The following is a 20,953-nucleotide window of genomic DNA, read 5'->3' as shown; positions in this document are numbered from 1 at the left end:
TTATTACTCCTGTGACTGTAGAAAACCTGCAGTTATTTGAGCACTGAGATTAAGACTGACAGTTTGGATTAGAAGATTTAATTATTAAGTAACTGCAGTGGTGGAGAGATTTTTATTTATGAATTAAAAATTGGTGGCTCATGCCTTTAATCCTAGCACTTGTGAGGCCAAGGTAGGAGGATCACCGTGAGTTCAAGGCCTCTCTGAAACTACAGAGTTAATTCCAGGTCAGTCTGGGCTAGAATGAGACCCTACCTTGAAAAACAACAAACAAACAAACAAAAAGTAGGGGTTTGAAAGCCAGACGTGATGGCACATGCCTGTAATCCTGGTATTCTGAAGACTGAAGCAGGCAGTATCCAGTTTGAGGCCAACCAGGGCTACAAAAGCCAGACTGTCACAAAGAACAAACAATAACAGAAGTTGGAGGTTTGATGAGGTACTGAAAAGACATGGGACTCAGAGTTGACTTCTCTTTTCAGGACTTGTTTATGCTTCTGCTTTTGACATTTGGGCCTTATGGTATTGTGTTTAAATTGAGTTATTTCATCTCTTTTCTGCATGCCAATGAGGAGGTTTTATTTATTTATTTATTATTATTATTATTATTATTATTACTTTTTTTTTTTTTTTGGTTTTTCAAGGTAGGGTCTCACTCTAGCCCAGGCTGACCAGGAGTTCATCATGGAGTCTCAGGGTGGCCTCAAATTTACATCAATCTTCCTACCTCTGCCTCCCGAGTGCTGGTATTAGAGGCATGCACCACCATGCCCAGCAATGAGGAGGTTTTAGAAGTTAATGGTAGGTAGTTATTGATACAAAAAGCTGACAAAACTAGCTTTTATTTGTTTTTCTTTTTTAGTTTTATATTTATTTTGTTTGAAAGGGAGAGAAGAGAGAGAATGGACATGCCAGGGCCTCCAGCCACTGCAAATGAATGAACTCCAGATATATGTGCCACTATGTTCATCTGGCTTACAAGGAGAGTTCTGGGGAATCGAACCTAGGTCCTTAGGCTTCACAGGCAATGCCTTAACCACTAAGCCATCCCTATAGCCCCATCTTTGTTTCTTTCTTTCTTTCTCTGTGTCTCTATTTCTTCCTTCCTTTCCTTTTTTCTTTCCTCATTTCCTTCCAAGTCCTCCTCTTTCTCAAGTTCACTCCCTCATGAACGAGATTTAGGAACGTTGCTATTTTCAAACCTTGTTGTAATGTTTCTTGGGTACCTTGGTAGTGGACTGCTTTTACAGCAAAAATATGCTAAAATGAGGTTTTCCAGAGGAACTTTCAGTTCCATTTCTGTAAAGAAGTTAGGTTGACAAGTTACTTTACACACATGGAAAAGATCACTTATTTCATTTTTTTGCTGTACTAGGGATCAAAGTTGGCCTTGTGCATCTAGAGAAGCACTCTACTTGAGCTACATATCCAGACCTTGAATTTTGAGGCATGCTCTCACTAAGTTGCCCAGGCTGGTTTTGAACTTGTGATCCTCTTGCCTGAATCTTCAGTACTCTGGTATTACAGGTGTTCTTCATGATGTCTGGCCTGAAATCAATTGTTTGTATATGTATCTGCACTCAAGGGCAAGTACACATGTATGAGCATGCGTATGGGTCATAGGAGAACTTTGGTTGTCATCTTTAGGAATTCCATCCACCTCTCTCATTGCCCAGGAAGCTTGCCAGTTAGGATAGATTCACTGGCTAGTGAACCCTGTGGATTCTCCTGTCTCTCCAGTCCTGGGGGAGACAGCCGCACCACCATGCCTAATATTTTACATGGGGTTCTGGGGATCAAACTCAGCTCCTCATGCTTACATAGCAAGTACTTTACTGCTTGAGCTATCTCTTCAGCCCATGGAATAAGCCTTTTAATATTTACTATGGTTGTCTTTTGGTAATGATTCATAAAAGGTTCTGGAGAAATTCATTTGTGAAATAATTCTTCCCCCATCCCTCTTTGTCTCTCTCTAGCCTAGGCTGACCTTAAACTCACAGCTATCCTTCTATTTCTGCCTCCTCTGAGTGCCTGGATGATTTTTTTTTTTTTGAGGTAAGGTCTTGCTGTAGCCCAAGATGACCTGAAATTCACTATTTAGTCTCAGGCTAGCCTTGAACTTAAAGTGGTCCTCCTACATCTGCCTCCCCAGTGCTGGGATTAAAGGCCTGTGCCACCACACCCGGTGGGTTTAAAATTTTTTTTTTATTTGCTACCCTTCCCCATTCACCCCCCCCCCCGTGCTGATCCTCCAACTTCTCTTCCTTCCCGTTAGACTCCTCTTCTGCTTTTATAACACATAGATTCCATTATTCTATTTCCTACCTCCCTTAAGATCTCTCCCTTCTCTCTCATTATTCCCTTTCCAGCTTTATGACCTGCACATGCACATACACAAACATACACACACCACACAAATATACACATGTATATAATTTGAAATCTATGTTCTGCAAATAAGAGAAAACATGCCATTTTAATCTTTTTGAATTGCCTCTTGGTTCCAAATCAAAAGTGTCTGAATCTATGATGTTCTCAGTAAATCTGAAAGAAGAAGGAAACACAATGATAGGTAAGGACCAGTAAATCTTTTCTTGTTCTTAACTCTTGATGTTCTGGGGATTTGGCCAAAGTAAGCTGGGCACAGTGGCACATGCTATTAATCCCAGCACTCGAGAGTTTGAGGCCACCCTGAGACTACATAATGAATTCTAGGTCAGCCTGGGCTAGAGTGAGACCCTACCTAGAAAAACCAGAAACAATCAGTGGTTGCACATGCCATGAGTATGTGTTGTAACATTGAGCTACATCCCAGCCTCAAGATTAGTGGAGATATAATTAGAACCTATGATTAAAACTGTCTTAATTTTGTAGGTGGGCTTTGACTTGAGTGGTTCTTAGACATTTCTCTTAAGTTGTGAATATTTAATATGAATAGAGGACCCAGGAAAGCTATATTACAATTCTATACAATTTTTGTCAGCTTTTTTCTATGTTATCTAATTAAAAATTTTTTGTTTATTTTTATTTATTTATTTGAGAGCGACAGACAGAGAGAAAGAGGCAGATATATATATAGAGAGAGAGAATGGGCATGCTGGGGCCTACAGCCACTGCAAACGAACTCCAGATGCGTGTGCCCCCTTGTGCATTTGGCTAACGTGGATCCTGAGGAATCTAGCCTCGAACCGGGGTCCTTAGGCTCCACAGGCAAGTGCTTAACCACTAAGCCATCTCTCCAGCCTCATGTTATCTAATTTGATACATATTTATACTTAATTTTCTTTTTCTTTTTTGGCACTAGGTTTCTGTGTTGCTCAGACTGGCCTCAAACTCTCAGTCTTCTGCCTCAGCTTCTTAAGTAATTGGGACTGTGTGCATTTGCCACCACTCTGGTCCCTACTTAAAAATTTTAATCTCGCCAGGCATGGTGGCACACACTTTTAATCCCAGTGCTTGGGAGACAGAGGTAGGAGGATTGCTGTGAGTTTGAAGCCAGCCTGGCACTGCATAGTGAGTTTCAAGTCAGTATGGGCTATAGAAAGAGCCTGTCTCAAAAAGCTTTTCTTTTTTCTGTTCTCTACACTAAGAATCCTCTAGGTTAATTGGTTTGTTATTTCTTTCATATATGTATGTGCGTGTATGTATAATATATACATGTATATATGTTATAATAATTGTTATTATTATTATCTTGGTTTTTCATGGTAGGGTCTCACTCTAGAACAGGCTGACTTGAATTCACTATGTAGTCTCAGGGTGACCTTGAACTCATGGCAGTCCTCCTACCTCTGCCTCCCGAGTGCTGGGATTAAAGGCATGCGCCACCACACCTGGCTGCCTGATTTTTTTTCTGTCTGTCTGTTTTCATGATAGGGTCTCACTCTAGCCCAGGCTGACTAGGAACTCTCTCTGTAATACCAGCCTGGCCTCAAACAGCAATCCTGTTACCTCTGCCTCCCAAGTGCTAGGTGTTAAAAGCATGCACCACCATGTCTGGGTATGCCCAGTTTTAATTTTTATTTTGTTGTTGTTTTATTTTGTTTTGTTGAAGAGTGCTAGGGATTAGAATTAGGGCCTTGTACATACTAGGCAAGTGCTTTATCATTGAGTTACATTCCCAGCCTTAGCTTTCATTTTAGCTTCTGTCTACTTTCTGTTTCTGTATTTGTCTATTTTAGTGCCTCACTTAAGTTAATGTTTTTAAGGTCCATCCATGTAGATTGAATTCCTTTTATAAATTTCTCTATTTTGTTTACCTTTTTATCCATTGATACACTACATGGGTTGTTTCCACCTTTTGGCTATTGTGAACATTGATTGCTGTGAATGGTCATGTATCTCTTTGGGTTCCTGCTTTTAGTTTTTTTTTGGCACGATAGCTATATACCCATGAGTGGAATTACTGGGTTATCTATTAGTTCTTTTTTTTTTTTTTTGAGGTAGGGTCTCACTCTGGCTCAGGCTGACCTGGAATTCACTATGTAGTCTCAGGGTGGCCTCGAACTCACGGCGTTCCTCCTACCTCTGCCTCCCGTGTGCTGGGATTAAAGGCATGCGCCACCACGCCTGGCTTCTATTAGTTCTTTATGTGTGTGTTTGGGCATGCATGTGTAAGGTATGTGTGAGTGTGAAGGCCAGATGACAACCTTGGGTATTCTTCCTCAGTCAGTATCTGCCTTTTTTTGAAATGGGGTCTTACACTGGCTTGAAACTCATTCAGCAGGCTGGACTGGTTAGCCAGCAAGCCTCATGGGTCGACCAGTCTTCACCTCGCTAGTGCTTGCCACCACTCATGGCTCTTTTTATCTTTTGGTTTTTTTTTTCTTTTTTAAAATTTTATTTATTTATTTTTCAAGCAGAGAGAGAGAGAAAATGAGAGAGAGAAGTGAGACAGACAGAAAGAGAATGGTCATGCCAGGGCCTCTAGCCACTGCAGACAAACTCCAGATACATGTAATCCTTTTGCATCTGGCTTATGTGGGTCCTGGGGAATTGAACCTGGGTCCTTTGGCTTCGTAGGCACATGCCTTAACCGCTAAGCCATCTTTCTATATCTTTTGGTTTTTCAAAGTAGGGTGTTACTCTATCCCAGGCTGGCCTGGAATTTACGTTGTAGTCTCAAGCTGATTTCTAACTCAGAGCAGTCCTCCTACCTCTGCCTCCTGAGTCCTGGGATTAAAGGCATGTGCCATCATTCCCAGGAATGAAACTCAGATCTTTGTGCTTGCAAGTACTACTGACTGAACCATTTTCCCAACCTGTACGTATGGCAGTTAGTTAACTTTAAAAAAAAAATTATTTGTTTATTTTAGAGAGAGAGAAAGAGGCAGAGAGAAAATGTGCATCAGGGCCTGTAGCCACTGCAGACAAACTCCAGACACATGCACCACCTTGTGCATCTGGCTTTACTTGGGTACTAAGGAATTGATCCTGGGTCCTTTGGCTTTTCAGGCAAGTGCCTTAAACACTAAGCTATCTCTCCAGCCCTTTGCTTTTTTGAGGTAGGGTCTCAAGCTTAGGCTGACATGAAATTCACTATGTAGTATCAGCGTGGCTCAAACCCACAGCTTTCTTCCTACCTCTGCTTCCCCAGTACTGGGATTAAAGGTGTGCAACACCACACCTGGCTGGCTTGTATCTTTTAAGAACTCTGAAATTGGACTGGAGAGATGACTTAACATTTAAGTGCTTGCCTGCAAAGCCAAAGGACTCAGGATATATATATTTTTAAAGAACTCTGAAATTTTATCTTTATTAACTCATTGGCTTTGGGGCCTAGTGTTTATATGTATTACTGGTGTTGAAACCATTTGAAAGTTAAGAGGGGTACTTAGTGATGCAAATGACATTTCTCTCCTTTGAAGTTTTTTTTTTCCTTGCTTTTATAGGCACCCTTGTAATGAAAGGCCTGGTGTATTTGAGACAATATCAGTAGCTTGGGCTGTCCTGGAAAGTGCTGTATAGCTAAGGATGACCTGGAACTTCTGTTCCTCCTGCCTTCATCTTTCAAGGGCTAGAATTACAGGTTTGAGCCACCATGCCCTGTTAATACTCTTGTTGAGGTTTGAACCCAGGGCTTTTTGCGTGGTAGGCAAACATACTTTAACAACTGAGTAGATAACCTATTTATTTATTTATTTGCAAGCAGAGAGAGATAGAAGAAAGACAGAGGGAATGGGCATGCCAGGGCCTCTGACCACTGCAAACAAACTCTAGATGCATGTGCCCCCTGTGTATCTGGCTTATGTGGGTTCTGGGGAATTGAACCTGGGTCCTTTGGCTTCACAGGCAAATGCCTTAACCACTAAGCCATCTCTCCAGCCCAAGATAACCTATTTAAGTGGGTAAATCTATGGATTAATACATCACTTTATGGTAGATGATAAAATACTGGCTATTAGGGTTTTTTTTTTTTTTTTTTTGTTTAAGTAGTCTTTGCCCAGGTTGACCTTAGACTCATGTAGCTGAGACTAGCCTTCACCTCCCAAGTGTGAGGATTGTCTCACTACAGTAGGCTTAAATACCAGCTCTTTTCTTTTTGTGATACTGGGAATTGAAGTAGGCCTTTGTGCCTACTAGGCCAGAACTGACCTCTATGCCCATGTGAAGGAGATATTTTTAAGATATATAGTCTCTCAAATGTAGTCCTTTATATATTAAAATTTTGCTATACTCATGTTCCTTGTGCATGTTTTTTTGCATGTGTGTTTGTGGGGGGGGGGTGCATGTCAGGCCAGAGGCTAATGTTGGGTACCTTCTCATTAGCTTTCTACCTTATTTTTATTTATTTATTTATTTATTTGGTTTTTTAAGGTAGGGTTTCACTGTAGCCCAGGCTGACTTGGAATTTACTATGTAGTCTCAGGGTGGCCTCAAACTCACAGCAATCCTCCTACCTCTGACTCCCGAGTGCTGGGATTAAAGGCATGCGCCACCATGCTTGGCTCCACCTTATTTATTGAGACAGGGTTTTTCACTTGAACACAGAGTTCATGGGCTACTCTAGCTAACCAGCTTGCTCTGGGGGTCTGCTTATGTCAGCCTCTTAAATTCTGGGATGGCAGACATATACCACCATGCCCAGCATTTACATGGTGCTAGGGATCTGAATTCTAGTCTTCACCCTTGCATAGTAAGTGTTTTGTAAGACTGAGCTATCTCTTTAGACCTGCTTTTGTGCAGTTTCATCCAAGATTGTCAACTATTCATATAGTAACTCTTCCAGAAGTCTTATCTCTTAGTAGTGCTTTGCCACTTCATGTAGTAGAGGAAACTTTTTCTAGGTTGTACGCTGTTATGCCACTGGATTAGTATACATTTGAACATTGGCTTTACTTGATAATGCATTAATATTGTGTATTAAGCATTAATTTGTGTGTTTGTGGTTTGAGGTAGGATCTCACTTTAGTCCAGGCCTACCTGGAATTCACTATGTAGTCTCGGGAGTGGCCTTGAACTCATGGCAATCCTTCCACCTCTGCCTCCTGAATGTTGGGATTAAAGGTGTGTGTCATCATGCCTGGCTGGCATTAATTTTTTTAAAGCATTAATGTTAAGCTATTGTGGTATAGGACAAATGCAGAAAAATCTTCTAAGAAAGAAGTTAGGTTTTCTTCACCTTTTAGAATATCTTAGAGAAACTAGGTGTAACTGATGATTGATTTTTTTCATTTTATGTACTCAAATTAGTGGGGGCTGGAGAGATATCTCAGTGGTTACGGTGCTTGCCTGCAAAACCTAATGACCCAAGTTCAGTTCCCTAAGGGCCCACGTAAAGCCAGATCCATGAAAGGGGCATCTGTATCTAGAGTTCGTTTGTAGTGGCTAGAGGCCCTTACTCAACCATTCTTTCTCTCTTTCTGCTTGCAAATAAATAAATAAATAAAAATATTAAAGAAACTTTTTTTTTGGAGGGATGGTTTAGCAGTTAAGGCACTTGCCTAGGAAGCCTAAGGACCCTGGTTTGATTCCCTGGTACCCATGTAAGCCAGATGCACAAGGTGGCGCATGCATCTGGAGTTCGTTTGCAGTGGCTAGAGGTCCTGCCGTGCCCATTCTCTCTATATATCTGCCTCTTTTTATCTTGTCTCTCTCTCTCTCTCCGATAATTTTTTTTTTTCCTAGGTAGGGTTTCACTCTAGCTTAGGCTGACCTGGAATTCACTATGGAGTTTCAGGGTGGCCTTGAACTCATGGCGATCCTCCTACCTCTGCCTCCTGAGTGCTGGGATTAAAGGTGTGTGCCACCATGCTTGGCCGATAAATAAAGTATTTTAAAAAGCTGTAGACAGGGCTGGAGAGATGGCTTAGCGGTTAAGGTACTTGCTTGCAAACCCAAAGGACCCAGGTTCGACTCCCCAGGACTCACATAAGCCAGATGCACAAGGGGACACACTCATCTGGAGTACGTTTACAGTGGCTGGAGGCCCTGGCATGCCCATTCTCTCTCTCTCTCTCTCTCTCTCTCTCTCTCTCTCTCTCTCTCTACCTGCCTATTTTTGTATCTTTCTCTCACTCTCAAATAAATAGAAATAAAGTATTAAAAAAGTTTTAGACAATCATAATAGATCAAAAATAATACTTTTTTTTCTTTTCTCAAGTCTAGAAATTGAACCTCCCAGGGGTTTGTACATACTAGACAGCACTCTACCAGTGAATTACATCCCTGGCCCTTCGATTTTCTTTTTCTGCTTTTGTTTATATTTCATATGTCATTCTAATTGACATGTTAGATTTGTTCTGACATCTTTTTTGTTTGTTTGTTTGTTTTTTTGAGGTAGGATCTCATTCTAGCCCAGGCTGACCTGGAATTCATTCATTAGTCTCAGGGTAGCCTTGAACTCATGGCAATCCTCCTATTTCTGCCTCCCAAGTGCTGGGATTAAAGGTGTGTGCCACCACGCCCGGCTGTGATCTGACATCTTTCTGATTTGTTCTACAAAGTTAATGGGATAAAATTAATTATAAGTTTGACCTTATTCATAGAATTTACTTGGCTCTTTTACACTTAAAGTAGGAAAAGGGCCAAAGGAGATAGCTTAGCAGTTAAAGACACTTGCAAACCCTGGTGGTCTGGGTGCAGTTCCCCAGTACCTTTGTAAAGTCAGAATCACAAAGTGGCACATCTGCACTTGATTTACAGGGGCAACAGGCCCTGGTGTGTACATACTCTTTTTTTTTTTTTTCTCTTAAATAAATAAAAATACTTTGAAAATATGAAAAGAAAGAACAGTATTACCAGAGATAGTTGGTATGTATACTTCATGGGTATGCATGTATTTACTCCTATAATAAAATTCCAACACTGCCTGGCAGAGAAAGAGAATGGGTGTACCATGGCCTATAGCTACTGCAAATGAACTCCAGACACATGTGCCACCTTGTGCATCATCAGGCTTTAGTTGGGTACTAGGAAATCGAGCCTTGGTCCTTTGGCTTTGCAGGCAAGTGTCTTAGCCGCTGAGCCATCTCTCCAGCCCATCAAAGGTCTTTTAACTGAGGTATAATGCCAAAAACCACAATAATGACACAATAAAAATTCACACTGCAAAACATGGCCTTGGCATAAAGAAATAAAAGATTTAAGACTGGAGAGATGGCTTAACAGTTAAGGAGCTTGCTTGCAAAGCCTAATGACCTGGATATGATTTCCTGGTACCCACATATAGCCAGATGCACAAAGTGATGCATGCATTTGGAGTTTGTTCACAGTGGCTGGAGGCCCTGGCACACCCATTCTGTCTGTCTCCTCTCATTTCTCTCTATTTGCTAATAAGTTACAATATATATATACACACACACACATACACACACACACAAGATTTAAAACAAACAGGAAAAACATAAAAAACTGTAGCTCCAAGTCTGACAACTCCAACCAGTGACAAATCTCTAAGTCTGATAAATCTAACTAGTGACAAGTCTGTGGAGTTCCAATTCCACCCCTCCAGCTAGACTACTCAGAGTCCTAGAAAACTTCATCTAATACTGGCAGCTGTCCTTGGCACCCATCCCATAGTCCTGGCATCTCCATTAGGTCTGTGCTGTAGCCCATGGTTCATCCTTATGGCACCATTGGGTCTCCGTGCAGGTAGTCCAACAAGCCTACTTTATACTGCCCATGGCCATTTCCAAAACACAAAACTGTGTTGCAAAGTCAATGCCCCTCTCTTTCCTGCATTTGTTATGCTCCCTAGTACCAGGCGGGCTGCCAGTTGGTTAATCCAGGGGGGAATAAAGCAGACTATGAAGAACAGGACACTACTTTAACATTCAGACCCCCTTTACAAGAGTGCATTTTTTTCCTTTTGTCTCAGTGTGGATCAGCTGGCCCAGTCAGTGGTTGTAATCTCTCAGTTGCAACTGAATGGGCAGCAGTTTGAGCCCAAAGATTTCACTTCATTTCTTTTTTTAAAAAATACTTTATTTATTTATTTATTTATTTATTTATTTATTTATTTATTTATTTATGCATGTGTGGGTGCGTGTGAGAGAGAGAGGAAGAGGCACAGAGAATGGACACACTAGGGCCTCCAGCCACTGCAGAAGATCTCCAAATGCGTGCGCCTCCTTGTGCATCTGGCTTATGTGGGTCCTAGGGAATTGAACTGGGGTCCTTAGGCTTCACAGGCAAATGCCTTAACCGCTAAGCCATTTCCCCAGCTCCCAAATATTTCATTTCTTTCTGTGCCATTTCTCTGTGTTTATGAACAATAAGGGGGTTCCTGAAAGGATTTCTAGTTTCTTTTTCTCAGATTTGTCATGTTATGTTTTGCTGTTAGTTTGAAATTTTCATTATTTATTTATTTATTTATTGTGGGGTTAGAGAGAGAGTGTGTGCACACCAGGGCCTCCAGCCACTGCAAAACACCAGACACATGCGCCACCATGTACATCTCGCTCATGTGGCATCTGGGGAGTTGAACCTGGATCCTTAGGCTTTGCAGGCAAGTGCCTTGACTGCTAAGCCATCTCTTCAGCCTGTGGCTGATAGTTTTTTAGAACTTGTTTTTATTTGTATGTGTGTCTGTGTTTGCTTTACAAAGGAACATGAGACTTTTTGTGTCCAGCTTTACCTGGGTGGCTATGGTATTGAACCCAAGTTGGCAGGCTTTGTAAATAGTTAAAAACTTTTTTTTGAGGTAGGATCTCATTCTAGCCCAGGCTGACCTGGGGACTCACTCTGTAGTCCCAGGCTGGTCACGAACTCACAGTAATTCCCTACCTTCGCCTCCTGAGTGCTGGGATTAAAGGTGTGCGCCACTATGCCTGGCAAAAAATTAAAATTTAATTTATTTACTTACAAAGGGAGGGGAAATATGAGTGTTCTAGGACTTCCTGCCAGACACATGTGCCACTTGTGCATCTGGCTTTATGTGGGTACTGGGAAATCAAACTTGGACCATGAGGATTTCAAGTGCCTTAAACAAATGAGCCATCTTTCCAGCCCATTTTTTTTGTTTGTTTGTTTTTTGAGGTAGGGTCTCACTCTAACCCAGGCTGACCTGGAATTCACTATGGAGTCTCAGGGTGGCCTCGGCAATCCTCCTACCTCTGCCTCCCAAGTGCGGGGATTAAAGGCGTGTGCCACTGCACCCCGCTCCAGCCCAATTTTTAGATTTTTTGAGATAGGGTCACTTGTAGCACAGGCTGGCCTCAAACTTGGTTATATGTAGCACAAGCTGGCCTTGAACTTGATCGTTCTGCCTCTACCTTCCAGGTATCGGTGTGCAATACCATGTCTGGCTATGAATTCTTTTTATATATATAGATAGCCTTGTACTAGAAACTTACTCATTTTTCTCAGAAAAACGTGAATTGCATCATCTGAAGTCTGTACTTCCTTATTTTAATGCTTTGGTTTGTAAAGTGTTTGTACACTTTTGTTTTTATGTAATAAAACTTGAGAATGTTGTAATGTTGACATTATTTGTAGAACCATGTATGGTTAGGAGGAAATTGCAGTTAAGTATAAAGTACTTACTGTGTGTAGTAAGGAAAATAAACACCTAAACTTACTATTTTGTGGTGGCAAGATTAAATCTTGGAAAACTGGGTATGGTGGTGCACACCTTTAATCCTAGCACTTGGGAGGCAGAGGTAGGAGGATTGCCATGAGTTCGAGGTCACCCTGAGATTACATAATGAATTCCAGGTCAGCCTGGGCTAGAGTGAGACCCTACCTCAAACAACCAAAAATAAATAAATAAATAAAAAGCAAAACAACAAAACCCCCCATATTTTCTCTTGGGCTGTGGAGATGGCTCAGTGGTTAATGACACTTATTTGTAAAGCCTGCTGGCCTGGGTTTGATTTCCCATTACCCCTGTCTGCAATTCTGTTTTTTTTTTTTTTCCCCAAGGTAGGGTCTCACTCTAGCCCAAACTGCCCTGGAATTTACTATGTAGTCCTAGGCTGGCCTTGAACTCACAGCAATCCTCCTACCTCTGTTGCCTAAGTGCTGGGATTAAAGGCGTGAACTACCACACCTGGCTCATGTCTGTAGTTCTTTTGCAGGAGCAAGTGGCCCTGGCAGGCCCACACTGTCTTGTCTCAAATAGATAAATAAAAATATTTAAAAAACATCATTTCTCTCTAGATTTTTAAAAAAAGATTTATTATTATTATTTTAAATATTTTATTTATTTATTTGACAGGGAAAGAAGGAAAGACAGAGAGAGACAGAGAACAAGTGGGTGCACCAGGGTCTCAGCCACTGCAAACTAACTCCAGATACATGTGGCTCCTTGTGCATCTGTCTAATGTGGGTCCTGGGGAATCGAACCTGGGTTCTTTGGCTTTGCAGGCAAATACCTTAACCACTAAGCCATTCCTCCAGCTCTCCCCCTTTTTTTTTAAGGTAGCGTCTCACTCTAGCCCAGACTGACCTGGAATTTACTATGTAGTCTCAGAGTGGCCTTGAACTCACTGTGATTCTCCTACCTCTACCTCCCGAGTGCTGGGATTAAAGGTGTGTACCACCATTCCCAGTTTAAGATTTATTTATTAGAGCCAGGGGGAGAGAGAGAGAATGGGCATGCCAGGACCTCCAGCCACTGCAAATGAACTCTATATGCATGTGCCACCTTGTGCATCTGTCTTATGTGGGGTCCTAGAGAATCCAAGCTGGGTCCCTAGGCTTCCCAGGCATGCTCCTTAACCACTAAGCCATCTCTCCAGCCCTCTCTCTAGAATTTTTAAGTTTATTTATTTTTTATGTGTATATGTTTTTTTGATTTGTTTTGTTTTGGTTTTGGTTTTTCAAGGTAGGCTCTCACTCTAGTCCAGGCTGACCTGGAATTCACTATGGAGTCTCAGGGTGGCCTAGAACTCAGGGCAATCCTCCTATCTCTGCCTCGTGAGTACAGGGATTAAAGGCATGCACCACCATGCCTGGCTTATATGTTGTTTGTGTGGGTATGTGTATGGGGTGCATGTGTATGTGGAGGCCAAAGGTTGCATCAGGACTCAAAGCTCATTAATTTGGGTGGTCTAGCTAGCCATCTCACTCCAGGTATTTTCTGCCTATGGAGTGCTGGAATTACAGGCTGCCCGACCAGCCATCTCATATTTTCCCTGTGTGCTGGAGAGTGTTAACATCTGAGTTCAAATCCTCAGACCCCATGTAAAAAGCTTGGCATTTTTGTGGGCTTCTGTACCACTGACAGGGAGCCAGGAGGCAGAGATAGAAGAATTGGCCAGAAGCTGTCAGACCAGCTATCCAGCAATGAGCAAGTAGAAACCCTGCTTCAAAACAAAGTGGAAGGTGGGGACCTATACCCCAAAGTTGTCCTTTGACCTTCCCTGGCATGTTGTGGCATATGTCGTTTGTACTCCCACACATAAATGCACACACATGTAAACACCCTCCACTCTTTTTTTCTTTTTCTTTTTCTTTTGGTTTTTCAGGGTAGGGTTTCACTCTAGCCCAGGCCGACCTGGAATTCACTATGAAGTCTTAGGGTGGCCTCTAATTCATGGTGATCCTCCTGCCTCTGCCTTCCGAGTGCTGGGATTAAAGGTGTGTGCCACCACGCCCGGCTCACACTCCTATATGTATATAGCAAATGATACATTATTCATACTGGAGTATAGTGTAAAGAGCTTTATTATATTTTATCTACTGTTTTTCTTGGAACAGGAAGGATGAAATTGTGTTTTATAAACCAGGGTGAAAGACCTAAAGTATGTAACTCAGTGGTCGAATACATTACCTAGGTTTGATCCTTAGTCTACACATACAAAGATGGTTAGATATAATAGGTGAAATTTTTACTCACTGAGAATGTTTGAATTTTTCAAAATATTTTATTCACTTATTTTCAAGGAGAGAGGGAAGGAAGGAGGGAGGGAATGAGAATGGGTGAACTCCAGATGCATGCGCCACTCTGTGCATCTGGCTTTATGTGCATACTGGAAAACCAAACTTGGTTATTAGCCTTTCAGGCCTTGCTTTACCCACTGAGCCATCTTTCCAGCCCTAATTTTTTTGTTTGTTTTTTTGAGGTAGAGTCTCACCCTAGCCCAAGCTTACCTGGAATTCACTATGTAGTTTCAGGTTGGCCTTGAATTCATGGTGATCCTCCTACCTCTGCTTCTGGAGTGCTTCAATTAAAGGTACCATGCCTGGCACTAAATTCTTTAAAACATTTTTTTGTTGTTGTTGTTCATTTTTTATTTGAGACCGACAGACACAGAGAGAAAGGCAGAGAGAGAGAAAGAGAGAGAGAATGGGCATGCCAGGGCCTCCAGCCACTGCAAACAAACTCCAGACGTGTGTGCCTCCTTGTGTATCTGGCTAATGTGGGTCCTGGGGAATCGAGCCTTGAACCGGGGTCCTTAGGCTTCACAGGCAAGTACTTAACCACCAAAGCCATCTCTCCAGCCCGAAATTCTTTTTTTAATTAATTTATTTGCATGTGTGTGTGTTGTGCTCTCTTGTGCTGCAAATGAATGACCATCTGGTTTTATGTGGGTGGCTGGGGAATTGAACCCAGGCTGCTAAGCTTTGCATATAAGCTCCTTTAAATGCTCAGCTGTCTCCCCAGCTCCAATATATGAGATTCTTTTAAGACATGGGTTTACTTTATTTTTATTATTTTTTATTTATTTTGGGAATGAATCCCATTGGTCTCTGGCATGGTAGGTAAGCATTCTGCTACTGAGTTATATCCCAGTCCCTTTTTAATTAATTTTTTTTTTTTTTTTGGTGTTCAGTTGATAGAATGCTTGCATAGCATACATTAATCCCTGAGCTCAATCTCCAGCATTACATAAAACCAGCCATTGCAGTGCATGCCTGTAATAATCCCAGCATTTGGGAGGTGGTAGCCGATGGATGAGAAGCTCAAGGATATCCTTAGCTACATAGTGAGTTCAAGGCCAGCCTGGGTTACATGAGACCCTGTCTCAAAAACAAAACAAGCCTTGGCTACACAGTAAGATCCAACATACTAAGAATCCACATATACTGGGCTTGGTGTTGTACACCTTTAGTCCCAGCACACAGGAAGCATAGGAGGAGGCTCACTGTGAGTTCCAGGCCAGCCTGAGCCTACATAGTGAATTCCAGGTCAGCCTGGGCTAAAGTGAGACCCTACCTTAAAACCAAAACCAAAAGAACAACAAAAAATCTGTTTCTTTAGGACTTTATGACCATTACCATGAGGTCACAGTGTAATGAAAAAGCAATAGAAATTTTGTATTTAACTAGGACAAAACTTCCTTCAGGAAAAACAAAGTGAATGATGACATAGAAAGTAATTCCTTACAGATTACAGGTCCGTACAGTTACAGATTAATTACCTTGAAAATTAAACTCAATTCTAAAAGTCTTTTTAAAATTTTTGTTAGTAAACTATAATGTGACATTGATTACATAATCTTAAGATTAATTTATTAAGCACCAAATTCTGTACTTATAATGAAAAGATTACTGTCACAAATTATAAACCACTGTATCATTAATCCACATAACTAAAGACTCATAAGAAGAGTTCTTTTTGCTAAATTCTCCCAATTTCAGTTGAGCTAAAATTTGGACTTGAACTTTAAATTTTCAGTTAAAAAAATTCAACTTCCATTTAAACATTTCATTGACAGATTTCCAAAATGTGCTCATTATCTGTATGTTTAGAGTTCTTTTAAAGTACAGTTTATACAAATTGAAGACTGAAAGCTTCATGCTTTTAGAAAGCTGTTAATATAATCATCAATGTCTGAGAAAGCTTTTAAGATCAGCATCTCTACACTGTTCACACAGTTCTTCACCTACTTTTAGTTACAAATGAGGTCGTCACATTAATGACTGAGCCCTCTCTCCAGCTCTTACTTACAAATCAATCAGTTAACTAGATAATTTTTTATTATAAATTTATTTATTTATTAGAGACAGAGAGAGGGAAAGATATAGAAAGAATGAGAATAGGCACACCAGGGCCTTAGGCACTGCAAATGAACTCGAGACGTGTATGCCACCTTGTACATCTGGCTTGTGTAGGACTTAGAGAATTGAACCTGGGTCCTTAGGCATCACAGGCATATGCCTTAACCATTAAGCCATCTCTCCAGCTCTGTGATGCCTAAGGATCCAGGTTCAATTTTTTGAAAAGATTTAAAACCACAGTACTACACAGAGGGTAGTACTCAGTGATAGAGTGCTGGCCTCACACACGTGAGTTTTTGGATTTGATCCCCAGCCATACCTAAAGAAACAAAAGCACTAAATTGGCATGTAGTAAAAGCAAGGTACAGATGTCCAAACTTCAGATCTGACTCTGATAGCTAGAACGTAAGTTTCCCTTCCCAGATAACGTAAAATGTAAATAATAGCTCTAAGTCCCACTGAATAGAGAATGCACAGAATTCCTGGCACAAGAAAAGTTTAGGGTTAAACGTTTTATAGTCCTGTCATTGTACAGTGGAACAGAGACTGGATTTTGTTTGTTCTCTATAACTATTTCACAGTCTTCATTTCAAAGTTAAGATTCACAAAGGAGCTGGATACTACTGGTTCTGGTTGATTTGTCTGCACAATGGACTCAGCCTGCATTGTCTTTTGTCGGTACTGTCTTTCTGCTTCTTCAGACGTCATGTTTTCTTCTTCCTCTTCCTCCTCCAACCGGTAATACTCATCAGTGGCATATGGGTATTTTGGGGTATTGATGTCCAAAACAGATGCAGTCTTCCCTCCAAGAAAGTCTCAAACCGAGAGGGTTGATGTAGCCTGAAGCATGCAAAACCATAAGTGGGGGCCCAGGTAAGTTTTGTTGAATCAGTTGTAGGTAAAATATCTTTCTTCTCTAGGCTGTCAACTTCATCTTTATCTGTGCTGTACTCTTCCATTGTTTCACCAATAACGAAGTGGATGACCCTTCTTGAGGTTTTCTTCTTTTTTCCTATGACTCCCTGTTGTGCATTTTCAAATCTTTGTTCATTACTCATCCGGCTTCCCTGGCCTGCGCGCCACCCACCTGCTCGTGGTTCATCTTTGCTGCTGGCAAGACACAGGGTCATGGCCGAGAAATACCCATTCCCATCCTCTACCCAGCGGTGGCTGGCCCGCACCCACAGCACCCGCCCTGTGTGTGGCCAAGTCACCCTAAAAGTCTTTTTTAAAACACTTAAAGGGGGCTGTAGAGATGGCTCAGCAGTTAAGGCACTGGCCCACAAAGCCTAAGGACTCATGTTCAATTACCCAGTACCCACCTAAAGCCAGACACACAATGTGCCCATGTGTCTAGAGTTTGTTTCCAGTTTCTAGAAACTTTGGTGCATCCATTCTGTCTGTCTCACTTCTTTTTATTTTATTTTATTTTATTTTATTTTATTTTATTTTATTTTATTTGTTTTGTTTTGTTTTGTTTTGTTTTGTTTTGTTTTGTTTTGTTTTGTATTCAGCAAATACAGGCAGTTTGATACCATTATTAAGCTTATCGGTGACCTACCCCCTCCACATTGGCCCCTCTTTGTTGAGGTATATGGGTCGTGCATTGTGGAGTTAGCCCACAGTTATTGGTACGATAAATGTCTCTGCATATCATGACCCAACATGTGGCTCTGACATTCTTTCTGCCCCCTCTTCCACAAAATTTCCCTGAGCCAGGTTGGGTTCATTTTTCGTCTGCTTCAGTGATGAGGTGTTGGGGGCCTCTGAGGCTCTGGCTCTCTGATTCGGTAGGAGTTGGTTTTTCTCTGTGTTGGTCTCCTTCCCCCTTGTGCTGGTATCTGGTTCATCAGGAAAACAGCATCCTTGCTTGTTTCGCCAATTCTCCTTAGTTTCAGCCGGGGCCCTTTTGAGGTATGATGGGGTGGCTCTCTCCTTAGGATCTACATCTATCTGAAAAAGAGAAGCAGATTCTCCAACGGAGAGTAAGTTAGCACCAGGACAAATGAGATAGCCCTTACTTTTTTTAATAGAGAGTTTAATAGGTGTAGGCCCTCTTGTAGCCCATGATTGATGGTAGCTTGATATTGGAGAGTGGGCTTATGTTTGGATATGGTTCTGACTTGTTTCCCAGCTCCAGCTATGCGTCCCGTACCACTGAGGGGATCAGTTAGCCAAATCAAGAGCAGTTGGTTCCCCACTGTGGCTGTGTGCCACTATTGCACTTGTGTGGGCATCACAACAGGTTATTTGTTGCTAAGTAGGTTAGACCATGAGTTGGTTGGACAGATATTGGTCATTTCCCCCAGTCGCCCATGTAGCACCTTCTGGCACTAGACACGCTGACTGTCTGGGGACTGACTCTTTCCTAGCTCCCAGCCATGCTGTTCCATTTTACATGTCTGTCTCATTTCTTTCTCTGCTTACAAATAAATAAATTTTTAAAAAATTGGTTAAAAGGGCTGGAAGGATAGCTTAGCAGTTAAGGTGCTTGCCTGCAAAGCCAAAGGACCCAGGTTCCATTCTTTAGGACCCAGGTAAGCCAGATGCACAAGGGAACGCACGCATCTGGAGTTCATTCACAGTGGCTTGGAGGCCCTGGTGCACCATTCTCTCTTTTCTCTCTCTCTCCCTACCTATTTTTCTCCCTCTTTCTCTCAAATAAATAAAATAAATATAAAAAAATTAGTTAAAGGCTGGAGAGATGGCTCAGTGGTTAAAGGCACTTACTTGCAAAGCCTAGGGGATTGGGTTCAATTCCTTAGCACTTAGGTAAAGTTGGATGCACAAAATGGTGCATGGTTCTAGAGTTCATTTGCAATGTCAGGAGACCATGGTGTGCCCATTCTCACTCTCTCAAATAACTAAATAAATAAAATATATTTTATTTTTTAAAAAATATCTATTTATTTGACAAAGAGGGAGGAAGGGAGGAGGGAGGGGAATAGGCATTCCAGGGCCTCCAGCCACTGCAAACGAACTCCAGACTTGTGCGCCCCCTTGTGCATCTGGCTAACATGGGTCCTGGGGAATCAAATCTGGGTCCTTTGGCTTTGCAGGCAAATGCCTTAACCACTAAACCATCCTTCCAGCCCATAAAATATATTTTAAAAAGTAATCTACAGCTGGAGAGATGGCTTAGTGTTTAAAGCACTTGACTGCAAAGCCTAATGACCTAGGTTCAATTCTCCTGTACCTACATAAAGCCAGATGCACAAAGAGATACAGAAAGTGGCACATACATCTGGAGTTCATTTGCAGCCACTATAGCCCTTGGTCCACCCATTCTTTCTATCTCTTTCTGCTTGCAAATAAATAAAAATAAAATAGGAGAGCTCAGGATATTATTCTAGAAGTGATTCAAATTTTATGGAAGGGTGTATGTGATTTATGTAAATATTTGCATTTTTTTATTTTGAGGGAGGGTCTCACTCTAGCCCAGGCTGACCTGGAATTCACTATGTACTCTCAGGGTGGCCTCGAACTCACTGTGATCTTCCTACCTCTGCCTCCCGAATGCTGGGATTAAAGGCTTGTATGTCATTTTACATAAGGGACCTGAGAAAATTTTAAGGGACTTAAAGGTTTTGGTATCCTTAGACCTGTCCCATAGACCTAATAATTCACAGGTCCACGGAAATGACTGTATAGTCATTCTACCCTAAACTCTCAATCATAACTTTCAGAAAAATGACTATAAAACTACTGGTACCAATGGCAACATTTTAACAGTTTGATCACATGCAGGGGTTAAATGTCATTTCTGCACTATTAGAAGAAGTTCAAGTAGATAACAGCATTACCATTACTGATTTGTGGTTTGAAGAAAAATGAAAAGAAAGTTAACTCAACAAATACAAGTTTTTTTCTTAAGTAAAGAAAATGCTCCTGGATATCCATGACCTTGCAGTGCCTGGCACTACCTATACAAGACCATCATAATAGGAGGAAAAGATCATGATATCAAAATAAAAGAGAGACTGATTGAGAGGGGGAGGGGTATGATGGAGAGTGGAGTTTCAAAGGGGAAACTGGGGGGGAGGAAGGGAATTACCATGGGTTATTGTCTACAATTATGGAAGTTGTCAATTAAAAAAAATTACTGTTTTCCAGTCTTTTTTAATCAAAAACTAAGCTTAGGCTACACAAGGTGACTCACACCTATAATCCTGTCTCTTATCTCCCAAGTGTTGGGATTATAGGCATGGGCTACTAAGCCCAGCTTGAAAGTGCTTTTAAAGAATAAAATGCAGGGGGCTGGAGAGATGGCTTAGCGGTTAAGCGCTTGCCTGTGAAGCCTAAGGACCCCGGTTCGAGGCTCAGTTCCCCAGGTCCCACGTTAGCCAGATGCACAAGGGGGCGCACGCGTCTGGAGTTCGTTTGCAGAGGCTGGAGGCCCTGGCGCGCCCATTCTCTCTCTCTCCCTCTATCTGTCTTTCTCTCTGTGTCTGTTGCTCTCAAATAAATAAATTAAAAAAAGAAAAAAAAGAATAAAATGCAGGGCTGGAGAAATGGCTTAGCGGTTAAGCGCTTGCCTGTGAAGCCTAAGGACCCCGGTTCGAGGCTC

General features: G+C 41.6%; 1 protein-coding gene and 1 pseudogene across 2 annotated transcripts in view; one reads left to right on the top strand and one right to left on the bottom strand.

Annotated features, from left to right (window-relative positions):
• The window catches only part of Usp32 (ubiquitin specific peptidase 32), a 203,785-nt gene that overhangs the window by 6,797 nt on the left and 176,035 nt on the right, over window positions 1-20,953 (top strand). The window lies entirely within an intron of this gene.
• LOC101617337 lies at window positions 16,835-17,516 on the bottom strand (annotated as a pseudogene).

This window comes from Jaculus jaculus, chromosome 9 (genome assembly GCF_020740685.1).
Source record: "Jaculus jaculus isolate mJacJac1 chromosome 9, mJacJac1.mat.Y.cur, whole genome shotgun sequence".
NCBI lineage: Eukaryota > Metazoa > Chordata > Mammalia > Rodentia > Dipodidae > Jaculus > Jaculus jaculus.
This window is presented reverse-complemented; position numbering and strand designations above follow the sequence as displayed.